Source organism: Magnolia sinica, chromosome 2 (assembly GCF_029962835.1).
Source record: "Magnolia sinica isolate HGM2019 chromosome 2, MsV1, whole genome shotgun sequence".
Lineage (NCBI taxonomy): Eukaryota > Viridiplantae > Streptophyta > Magnoliopsida > Magnoliales > Magnoliaceae > Magnolia > Magnolia sinica.
The window spans coordinates 94,982,113-94,994,249 of NC_080574.1; the positions used below are offsets into that span (position 1 = coordinate 94,982,113).

General features: G+C 40.3%; 1 non-coding gene across 1 annotated transcript; it reads right to left on the reverse strand.

Moving 5' to 3' along the window:
- Positions 1–6,974: 6,974 nt before the first annotated feature.
- On the reverse strand, positions 6,975–7,081 carry LOC131238152 (small nucleolar RNA R71). Its single transcript, XR_009167563.1, has one exon. It is a non-coding gene; the product is annotated as a small nucleolar RNA R71 (small nucleolar RNA).
- Positions 7,082–12,137: the final 5,056 nt, after the last annotated feature.

A 12,137-nucleotide genomic window follows, 5' to 3' on the forward strand; every position in this document is an offset into this window, starting at 1 on the left:
TGAGAAGTGGCAACAAGTTCAATACTTCTATGGCAGTCTGACACCACAGAACCGTCGCATGGTTGATGCCACCAGTGGAGGGTCATTCATGACCAAAAGTGATGTCGAAGCGTGGAACTTCTTTGAAACCTTGTGCGAAAATTCTCAGCAATGGGATTATTCAAATAGAGGTGACAGAAGTCCCCAACCACAAAAGAGAGGTGGTATATATGAGATAGGAGTCATGCCAGAGCTGAGCGCCAAGCTTGATAACCTGACAAAGAAAGTTGATGCTCTGGTATTAAATAATGGACCACCACAAACAGCTCAAGTCGAGGCATATGCCACATGTTCTAGCCCTGCCCATCCTATGCAGTCTTGTCCATCTGGTGCAGCATTCCCAGAACTTCTCTCTGAACAAGTTCATGCTATGAACACTTTTCAAAAATCTGGGAATGATCCTTACTCGAACACATACAACCCAGGGTGGGCTAGACATCCAAATTTTTCTTGGGCAAAAGGACCACAACAAGGAGGACCATCTGGAAATCCTCCTATGCAACCTTACTCCCAAGTGGGCAATCAACAACCTCAGCAGTTCTCACAGTATCAACAAGTGCTTCCACAATCAAGGAAACCATCTCTTGAGGATACACTCCATCTTTTCATGCAGAGTTCTCTCCAATTGCAAAAAGACACCCAACAAACCTTACTGGCCAACCAGCAAAGCTTACATGCAAATGCACAATCCATTGCCAAGCTGGAAGCACAAATGGGTCAACTAGCTGCCACATTGAGTGAGAGAGAGAAGGGCAAGTTCCCGGCCAACCTGAGGCTAATCCAAAGGGACAGTATGAGATTGGCTCTAATTCCAACCAAGGGCAATATCATGAACAGGCCAAATCGATCACTACCCTTAGGTCAGGCAAGCAGATTGATAACAGAATAGAGATGCCTGGGGATGAATCAAATTCTAAAACAGAAGATCAAGATGAAGCAAAGAGCCATACCAATGCATCCAAAGTCCAAAAGCTCTCTGACTCTCCAAGAGCCACTAACGTGCCACCTTATGTGCCCAAAGCACCCTTTCCTCAACGTCTGGCACCAATAAAGAACAGCAATACCTTTGATAAAATCTTGGATGTGTTTCACACAGTGCAAGTCAACATCCCGTTGCTTGACGCTATCACGCACGTCCCTGCTTACGCGAAGTTTCTGAAAGATTTATGCACTCAACAGCGTAAGCAGAATGTTCATAAGAAAGTCTTCCTTGCAGAGCAGCTCAGCTCCATGATTCAACATAACACCCCTCCTAAATTTAGGGATCCAGGAGCTCCCACCATTTCTTGCGGCATAGGAGATCATAAGATCGGGAAGGCATTACTTGATTTAGGGGCGAGTGTCAATTTGTTACCATATTCGGTTTATGAGCTAGGACTTGGTGAGTTGAAACCGACTAAGGTAACATTACAACTAGCCGATAGATCTGTCAAGGTGCCCGGGGTGTTATTGAAGATGTGTTAATCCAGGTTGATAAATTTTATTTTCCAGTGGATTTCATAGTTATCGATACTCAGCCTGTCCAGAATCTTCATAGTCGGATCCCAGTCATTTTGGGTCGTCCATTTTTGGCCAACTCTAATGCTATTATCAATTTCAGGAATGGAGTTATGAACTTGTCCTTTGGTAACATGAATATTAAACTCAATGTTTTTAATGCAGAACAATCCTCCGATTTGGATGACATATTTGAAGTGGACATGATCGAGAGCCTTGTGCAGGACTCCTTTTGTACATCTTTTGAAGATCCTCTTGAGACATGCTTAGCACAATCGGGCATGGATTTTGACATTGATAGTCCCATCCATGAAGTCAATGCATTGCTCGACCCTACTCCTATATTGGAGACTGAAAAATGGAGAGCGAAAGTGGAACCTCTTCATCCCTCTGAGACTCTTCCTGACAGCACAGTTTGTAACTCTGAGAAGACAAAGGCGAGCAGGCTGCTTAATGTTCTAGCATATAAGGCAGCAATTGAACGGAAGATAGAAAAAATCCAGGGAGTATGCCCCCTGCATGGATGGATCATGCTGTGGTAATATCGCATAACATGCAAAGGAAGCATGATCCTAACATAGAAGAAGTCGTTCGAGCAGAAGTCCTTAAATTATTTGCCTTATTTCAGATAGCACAGTTCATGGGAACTCACATCACTTGTCTAGGATCGGTTAATGAAAGTGTTGAGGTAATTTCTTTGGCGGACCCCGGTTATAAAGATTATTTCATTCATGGTCCGTTCTTGTCTGGCTGAAGACGTTAAACTTAGCGCTCATGGGAGGCAACCAGCCTTTTGCTTTATTGTATTGCTTTTTATTTCATTCATTTTCAATTTTCTTAGTTAGTTACTTCAATGTTTGTGGGTAACATTCGCAAACCCTCACGAGACTACAACTCGTCCACTAGGGGTAACCTAGGGGTTTAAAGGCTTGTTGCATGCGCTAAATGCAATCGAGAGCACCTGCGAAAGTGGTATAGGTAGGATCTTCTTTTATTTTTCTTTTTGTTATTTTTGCTTATGTTGATTTCTCTCTTGTGCTAACTCGCTTTTACGTTGAAATTTTTCACAAATTTTGAGAAAGCTTCTTGATTCTCCATCCAGGTATTATCTTTTCATCACTCCTCTTTTATTCTCGTTGTCCCATGTGCATTACTTGTTTATTTCTAATACATTGAGGACAATGTAGATTTTCGGTTGGGGGTGGGAGATTAGGGTACCTAATCAGTATTTTCTTAGTCCTGAGGAAAATTTGTGAAAATTTTAAAATTTTTTCTGAATTTCTATTGAATTCAAAGTGACTTTGAAGGATAGTTGTGATTTTAACATTATAAGATACCTGATGTTGGTAACTAATGACTCTTGGATTCGGCCATCTGCTTGATTTCACAGTCAATTTTGAATTGTTAATCCATGATTAGACGTTGTGAACATTGATTAAGTCATGATTTTACATATCACATCTCGCTTGCACACTAAGTTTTGGTTCGATAACTGAATGATTAACTTGGTAAAAAGAAGAATTAAAAGGCTAAGTCACATAATCTTCACCATAGGTTTGCTCCCTATAGGTATAGATTTGATTCTCCATAGTTGACTTATAAAAAATGAGGCGACGAGTTTTCGCCATAGGTTTGCTCCCTATAGGTAAGAATTTGATTCCCCTCATTTGTGTTACTGCTCATAAAGAAAATCAAAGGCTGGTAAAATTAAAAATTAATCTGTGAGATAAGTGTTGGTTTCAAGCTTGGTTGTCACGAATTACCAATGATATCATGAGATTGACAATTGGATCTCTTAATGTTTGTAAGTCAAGATTACACTTTACATTCATGGAGCTCGACGTTCAGAAATGTTCTAATTAATGGATTAATATGTTGAACTTGATTATGAAGTTTACTGTGAGCTTGATTTCAGGAGAAAATTCTACTTACCATTCATGAATCTTAGAATTTTCACATCTCAGCTGTCTGTTCACAAGTTACTTGAGTTACAGGAATCATCTTTTATTTCTAAAATTATTTTTCGCATACTTTGCTCGGGACTAGCAAAATGCTGGTTGGGGGTTGTGATCAGGGTCAAATATTGCATATTAGACCCTAATCATTACCAGATTTTACGTATATGATAATGCTTAATGGAGTATTTTAATTGTATTTTTGTTACAGGATGAAGTCAGGAGCGTTAATTGAAAATTGATGTTAAAGGCATGGATTTCATGATCCAAAGTCTCCAGAGCACGGGATGGACTCCAGAGAACCAATAATGAAGATTTTACACGCCTGAGATCTGAGGAAAGCAAGCCAAAGGGGCCCGAAAAGGGTCCAGAATGCAAGATCACATGGTTCCCGCTATCCAATCAGTTCGAAACTTCATACATGGGATGAGGGCCGTAAATTAACCGTACATATTAAATTTCAGCCATAGAAGATCTCGGGAAGTGGTCCAACGGACAGATCAGCCTATTAATCTCTAAATTGGGGCCCACCTGATATTTGGAACTGCCTCAACCTTAGTATTGACGGTTTAAATAAGGTGAGAAACAGGATGGATGGATTGGATTTCTCAAAGACATCACGATGGCGCATGTGTACACAGTGCACATGTGCACTGCCTGTGCACCGAACAAGCATAAGTCGGTCAGCGACCCGACTTCATCTTTTCAAAAACGGAAAGTCCGTTTCCAGCGGCGTGAAAACAGAGAGGGAGCATGATCTCTGTGGGCCACCATCATCTGTAGAGTGCTTCGACAACTAAAAAAACCATGTTTTCATCTTGGTGCCCATGCGTGCACACGTGTGAGCTACGAGGGTCACAAAAGGGCTACCCTCGATGTTCAAAACTCGATCTTTTGTATTTTCTTTCCCGTGTCAATGGACTTCAAAACCATCCATCTTAACGAATTCGTCCTCTATCCAATGGACGGTGGATTTCTCCGAAAATGCATATGTGGGGCCCACCGAGCATCACCACGGACGTGCGAAGGCTTACGCACGTCCGCAAAGCGGACTTCCGGCGGTTGTGGCCCACCATCTTCGTTCAAATGATCCGATCCGTCCATCGTGTAGAGGGCTCGAGAGCTTCAAAACCATGTTGATATTCCTCGCTCATGCGTACACACGTGTGCTGTGCAGAGGCCAAAAGTAGACTGTTCAAAATTGATCTTTTTGTATTTTCTTCTCGGCCGCACTAATGGACCTTCAAAACCACCTATTCTTGATGAAATTTCGTCCTGAATCCAATGGACGGGGTAGATTTTCCGAAAATGCCTCTGTGGGGCCCACCGATCACGCTGCGAAAAATTGCACTTCGAGTCCTTCTACGACTCCGCCACCGACCAGCAGCTATAGAAGGGGAGTTTTGGACGTGGGAAAGTCATTCAGAACGAGGGGATTCCAGATCTGGAGCAAGGAAGAGAAGAAAGAGAAGAAAGAAGAGAGAGATCGATTGGTTTGGTGTTTAATTTTTATGAATTTTATTTAATATTTTTCATGAATTTTATGGGTCACTAATCTCTCATCTGAGATGAAGCCCCTAATTTGATTAGCTCTTGTATTGGTTGATTTACTTTGAATTTCAATTAATTTGTTTCTTTCTTCAAGTGGGCTTTATGGGTTTAAATTCTATACTTCTCCATCTATGAACTTGACCAAAGTATATATATGGATGTTGTTTGGATGCTTATTATAGGTGCTTGTGTCTGATCAGGAACAGGTTTCCTATAGAGGAAGAAACAGGATGCTTTAATGAATTGTACATCCCTTATGCCCGACCAAGGATATGGGATATGTCATTCATGGCATTGCTTAAAGGAATTAGACAGTCTGTATGCCCGATTAAGGACACAGATTGTGCTTTCTCTATTTAAGTGGTATCAATCTAGATCAAGGTGAATCAACAGACAAAACAAGGGTTAGGATAATTAGGGGTGGATTTGAAAGTCCTAGTGCTCTCTCTCTGATTGAATTCTCTTCCCTATTCTTAATTAATTGTTTTTCATAAAATTGTGCTTAGTAATTCATTCCATTATTTGTTGGATTAGTTAAGGAGAATCATAGATTTGAATTGTGACGACCAGTCCTCGTGGGAACGATCTCGTAATACGTACCGTATCTACATCTGATTCGTATACTTGCGAGTTTAAAAATCATTTAAATCATGTTGGTTTAAATAAAACATCAAGTTTTTGGGGCCGTTGCCGGGGACTGTTTTGTTCCAATTGGATTTAGGATTCTCTCTTATCATAATTCATAGTCTTAGGTTTTTTACTAACTCTAGGTTAAATTTTTTTTTTGAAACTAACCTATTTCCTGTTTTGTAGGGACCTGACATAAACTACTAATTTGGTAATCTCTTTCCAAATTTTCTATTTTTTTTTCTAATTTCTATTTTTAGAATTAAGGTTTTATTTTTTTATTTTTATTTTATTTTATTTATTTATTTTTTTTTATTTTATTTTTAGAAATTTCCTATTTTCTAATTCTAGATTCTGATTCTTCTTTCAAGTAACTTTCTATTTTCTAGTTTAGGTTTTATTATTTTTAGAAGAGTCTTTAGGTTTTATTTTTTAGAAAGTTTCTCTCTTATTTTCTAATTTCCTATTTTTTAGAAATTTTCCCTTTTTAAAAACTAACTTAGCTTTTATTTCTAAGATTACAAACTTTCTTTTTTAGAAATTAACCGTTGCTTAGGATTTTTTTTTCTAGCATTATTTTAGTAAATTTAATTTATTTTTGTTTTCTTTTTGTTTACAGGAATTAAGGAAGGAAGCTGCTAAATAACATTGACTTCAAAAGGAGGAGCTCTCTATTCTTCAGACATCAATCATCTCCTTTTCCGGGTTCTTTCTTCCCATTCTTAATTACATAGTTTTAACTTGTTTTAGAATCTCATAGTTTCTAGGTCTAGTTTTATTTCTCTTAGGTTGCTTCTTAGTTTAGTTTTCTTTCTTACATTGCAATAACATAGTTTATGCTAGGACGTAGATCTCTGAATTTAGAACTAGCACCGTTTGATCCTGAGATTGAAAGAACAATTCGTGAAAGATTGAGAAATAATCCTGTTGAAATGGCGAATGAGACTGAAGTTAAAGCTCTCAAAGATTATTCAGCTCCTGTCCAATTTAATGCGCCTTCATGCATAGTGTTGCCAACCACTACGGCAGCACACTTTGAACTTAAACCTGGAGTCATACAATTGTTGCCATCCTTTTATGGATTGGACAAGGAGGACCCATATCATCATGTGAAAGAATTCTTAAACATTTGCTCCACCTTTAAGTTCCAAAACTTCTCAGATGATTCGCCTACGCCTGTTTCCTTTTTCTTTGAAGGATAAGGCGAAAGCATGGTTGAATTCTCTAGAAGTTGGATCTATCACTACATGGGACCAACTGTCTAAGAAGTTCTTAAACAAGTTCTTCCCCGTTCACAAAACCAATGCCCTCCGCAGAGAAATTACTAACTTCACACAAAAAGAGGGCGAGCACTTTCATGAATGTTGGGAAAGATGGAAGGACTTGCTTCTTAAATGTCCTCACCATGGTTTTGAGAAGTGGCAACAAGTTCAATACTTCTATGACGGTCTGACACCACAGAACCGTCGCATGGTTGATGCCACCAGTGGAGGGTCATTCATGACCAAAAGTGATGTCGAAGCGTGGAACTTCTTTGAAACCTTGTGCGAAAATTCTCAGCAATGGGATTATTCAAATAGAGGTGAAAGTCCCCAACCACAAAAGAGAGGTGGTATATATGAGATAGGAGTCATGCCGGATCTTTATGCCAAGATTGATAGACAAAGAAAGTTGATGCTCTGGTATTAAATAATGGACCACCACAAACAGCTCAGTCGAGGCATATGCCACATGTTCTAGCCCCCATCCTATGCGGTCTTGTCCATCTGGTGCAGCATTCAGAACTTCTCTCTGAACAAGTTCATGCTATGAACACTTTTCAAAAATGGGAATGATCCTTACTCGAACACATACAACCCAGGGTGGGCTAGACATCCAAATTTTCTTGGGCAAAAGGACCACAACAAGGAGGACCATCCGAAAATCCTCCCATGCAACCTTACTCCCAAGTGGGCAATCAACAACCTCAGCAACAGTATCAACAAGTGCTTCCACAATCAAGGAAACCATCTCTTGAGGATACACTCCATCTTTTCATGCGAGTTCTCTCCAATTGCAAAAAGACACCCAACAAACTTTACAAACCAGGAAAGCTTACATGCAAATGCACAATCCATTGCCAAGTTGGAAGTACAAGGGTCAACTTGGTGCCACATTGAGTGAGAGAGAGAAGGGCAAGTTCCCGCCAACCCGAGGCTAATCCAAAGGGACAGATGAGATTGGCTCTAATTCCAACCAAGGGCAATATCATGAACAAGCCAAATCGATCACTACCCTTAGGTCAGGCAAGCAGATTGATAACAGAATAGAGATGCTGGGGATGAATCAAATTCTAAAACAGAAGATCAAATGAAGCAAAGAGCCATACCAATGCATCCAAAGTCCAAAAGCTCTCTGACTCTCCAAGAGCCACTAACGTGCCACCTTATGTGCCCAAAGCACCCTTTCCTCAACGTGCACCAATAAAGAAAAGAAATAACTTTGATGAAATCTTGGATGTGTTTCAAAAAGTGCAAGTCAACATCCCGTTGCTTGACGCTATCAAGCAAGTCCCTGCTTACGCTAAGTTTCTTAAAGATTTATGCACTCAAAAGCGTAAGCAAAATGTTCATAAGAAAGTCTTCCTTGCAGAGCAGCTCAGCTCCATGATTCAACATAACACCCCTCCTAAATTTAGGGATCCAGGAGCTCCCACCATTTCTTGCGGCATAGGAGATCATAAGATCGGGAAGGCATTACTTGATTTAGGGGCGAGTGTCAATTTGTTACCATATTCGGTTTATGAGCAGCTAGGACTTGGTGAGTTGAAACCGACTAAGGTAACATTACAACTAGCCGATAGATCTGTCAAGGCCCGGGGTGTTATTGAAGATGTGTTAATCCAGGTTGATAAATTTTATTTTCCAGTGGATTTCATAGTTATAGATACTCAGCCTGTCCAGAATCCATAGTCAGATCCCAGTCATTTTGGGTCGTCCATTTTTGGCCACATCTAATGCTATTATCAATTGCAGGAATGGAGTTATGAAATTGTCCTTTGGTAACATGAATATTAAACTCAATGTTTTTAATGCAGAACAACAATCCTCCGATTTGGATGACATATTTGAAGTGGACATGATCGAGAGCCTTGTGCAAGACTCCTTCCGTACATCTTTTGAAGATCCTCTTGAGACATGCTTAGCACAATCGGGCATGGATTTTGACATTGATAGTCCCATCCATGAAGTCAATGCATTGCTCGACCCTACTCCTATATTGGAGACTGAAAAATGGAGAGCGAAAGTGGAACCTCTTCATCCCTCTGAGACTCTTCCTGACAGCACAGCTTGTAACTCTGAGAAGACAAAGGCGAGCAGGCTGCTTAATGTTCTTAGAGCATATAAGGCAGAAATTGAACGGGAGATAGAAAAAATCCAGGGAGTATGCCCCACTGTATGGATGGATCATGTTGTGGTAATATCGCATAACATGCAAAGGAAGCATGATCCTAACATAGAAGAAGTCGTTCGAGCAGAAGTCCTTAAATTATTTGACGACAGTGTTAGTTGCCTTATTTCAGATAGCACAATTCATGGGAACTCACATCACTTGTCTGGGATCGGTTAATGAAAGTGTTGAGGTAATTTCTTTGGCGGACCCCAGTTATAAAGATTATTTCATTCATGGTCCATTCTTGTCTGGCTGAAGACGTTAAACTTAGCGCTCATGGGAGGCAACCCAGCCTTTTGCTTTATTGTATTGCTTTTTATTTCATTCATTTTCAATTTTCTTAGTTAGTTACTTCAATGTTTGTGGGTAACATTCTGCAAACCCTCACGAGACTACAACTCGTCCACTAGGGTAACCTAGGGGTTTAAAGGCTTGTTGCATGCGCTAAATGCAATCGAGAGCACTGCGAAAGTGGTGGTTGGATCTTCTTTATTTTTCTTTTGTTATTTTTGCTTATGTTGATTTCTCTCTTGTGCTAACTCGCTTACGTTGAAATTTTTCACAAATTTTGAGAAAGCTTCTTGATTCTCCATCCGGTATTATCTTTTCATCACTCCTCTTTTATTCTCGTTGTCCCATGTGCATTACTTGTTTATTTCTTTTTACATTGAGGACAATGTAGATTTTAGGTTGGGGTGGGAGATTAGGGTACCTAATCAGTATTTCTTAGTCCTGAGGAAAATTTGTGAAAATTTTAAAATTTTTTCTGAATTTCTATTGAATTCAAAGTGACTTTGAAGGATAGTTGTGATTTTAACATTATAAGATACCTGATGTTGGTAACTAATGACTCTTGGATTCGGCCATCTGCTTGATTTCACAGTCAATTTTGAATTGTTAATCCATGATTAGACGTTGTGAACATTGATTAAGTCATGATTTTACATATCACATCTCGCTTGCACACTAAGTTTTGGTTCGATAACTGAATGATTAACTTGGTAAAAAGAAGAATTAAAAGGCTAAGTCACATAATCTTCACCATAGGTTTGCTCCTATAGGTATAGATTTGATTCTCCATAGTTGACTTATAAAAAATGAGGCGACGAGTTTTCGCCATAGGTTTGCTCCATAGGTAAGAATTTGATTCCCCTCATTTACGTTACTGCTCATAAAGAAAATCAAAGGTTGGTAAAATTAAAAATTAATCTGTGAGATAAGTGTTGGTTTCAAGCTTGGTTGTCACGAATTACCAATGATATCATGAGATTGACAATTGGATCTCTTAATGTTTGTAAGTCGAGATTACACTTTACATTCATGGAGCTCGATGTTCAGAAATGTTCTAATTAATGGATTAATATGTTGAACTTGATTATGAAGTTTACTGTGAGCTTGATTTCAGGAGAAAATTCTACTTACCATTCATGAATCTTAGAATTTTCACATCTCAGCTGTCTGTTCACAAGTTACTTGAGTTACAGGAATCATCTTTTATTTCTAAAATTATTTTTCGCATACTTTGCTCGGGACTAGCAAAATGCTAGTTGGGGGTTGTGATCAGGGTCAAATATTGCATATCATACCCCAGTAATTACCAGATTTTACGTATATGTTAATGCTTAATGGAGTATTTTAATTGTATTTTTTTTACATGATGAAGTCAGGAGCGTTAATAGAAAATTGATGTTAAAGGCATGGATTTCATGATCCAAAGTCTCCAGAGCACGGGATGTACTCCAGAGAACCAATAATGAAGATTTTACACGCCTGAGATCTGAGGAAAGCAAGCCAAAGGGGCCCGAAAAGGGTCCAGAATGCAAGATCACATGGTTCCCGCTATCCAATCAGTTCGAAACTTCATACATGGGATGAGGGCCGTAAATTAACCGTACATATTAAATTTCAGCCATAGAAGATCTCGGGAAGTGGTCCAACGGACAGATCAGCCTATTAATCTCTAAATTGGGGCCCACCTGATATTTGGAACTGCCTCAACCTTAGTATTGACGGTTTAAATAAGGTGAGAAACAGGATGGATGGATTGGATTTCTCGAAAGCATCACAGTGGACCCCACCTTGGGTGACATGTGCACGGTGCACATGTGCACTGCCTGTGCACCGAACAAGCATAAGTCGGTCAGCAGCGCTGACCCGACTTCATCTTTTCAAAAACGGAAAGTCCGTTTCCAGCGCCGCAACGGGCGGAAAGACCGTTTTTTACGGACCGCTGTGGGCCCCACCGGTAGCACGTACGGTTGATCCAAGCCGTCCATCGTATAGAGGGCTTTGACAACTACAAAACCATGTTTTCATCTTGTGCCCATGCGTGCACACGTGTGAGCTACAGAGGTCACAAAAGGGCTACCCGGCGATGTTCAAAACTGATCTTTTTGTATTTTCTTCTCTGGGCCGTGTCAATGGACGTTCAAAACCATCCATCTTTGAACGAAATCTCGTCCTCTATCCAATGGACGGGGTGGATTTCTCCGAAAATGCATATGTGGGGCCCACCGAGCATCCAACGTACGTGCGAAGGCTTACGCACGTCCGCGAAGAGCCGACTTCCGGTTGTGGCCACCATCTTCGATCAGATGGAAGATCTGATCCGTCCATCGTGTAGAGGGCTTCGAAAGCTTCAAAACCATGTTGACATTCCTCGCCCAACCATACACATGTGTGCGGTACAGAGGCCAAAAGTAGACTGCCCCAGGACGTTGAAAACTGAATTTTTTGAGATTTCTTCTCTGGGCCGCACTAATGGACCTTCAAAACCACCTATTCTTGACTGAAATTTCGTCCTGAATCCAATGGACGGGGTAGATTTTCCAGAAAATGTCTCTGTGGGGCCCACCGATCACGGTTGCGAAAAATTGCACTTCGAGTCCTTCTACAACTCTGCCACCGACCCCAGCCATCCAGCAGCTATAGAAGGGGAGTTTTGGACGTGGGAAAGTCAGTCATTCAGAACCAGGGGATTCCAGATCTGGAGCAAGGAAGAGAAGAAAGAGAAGAAAGAAGAGAGAGATCGATTGG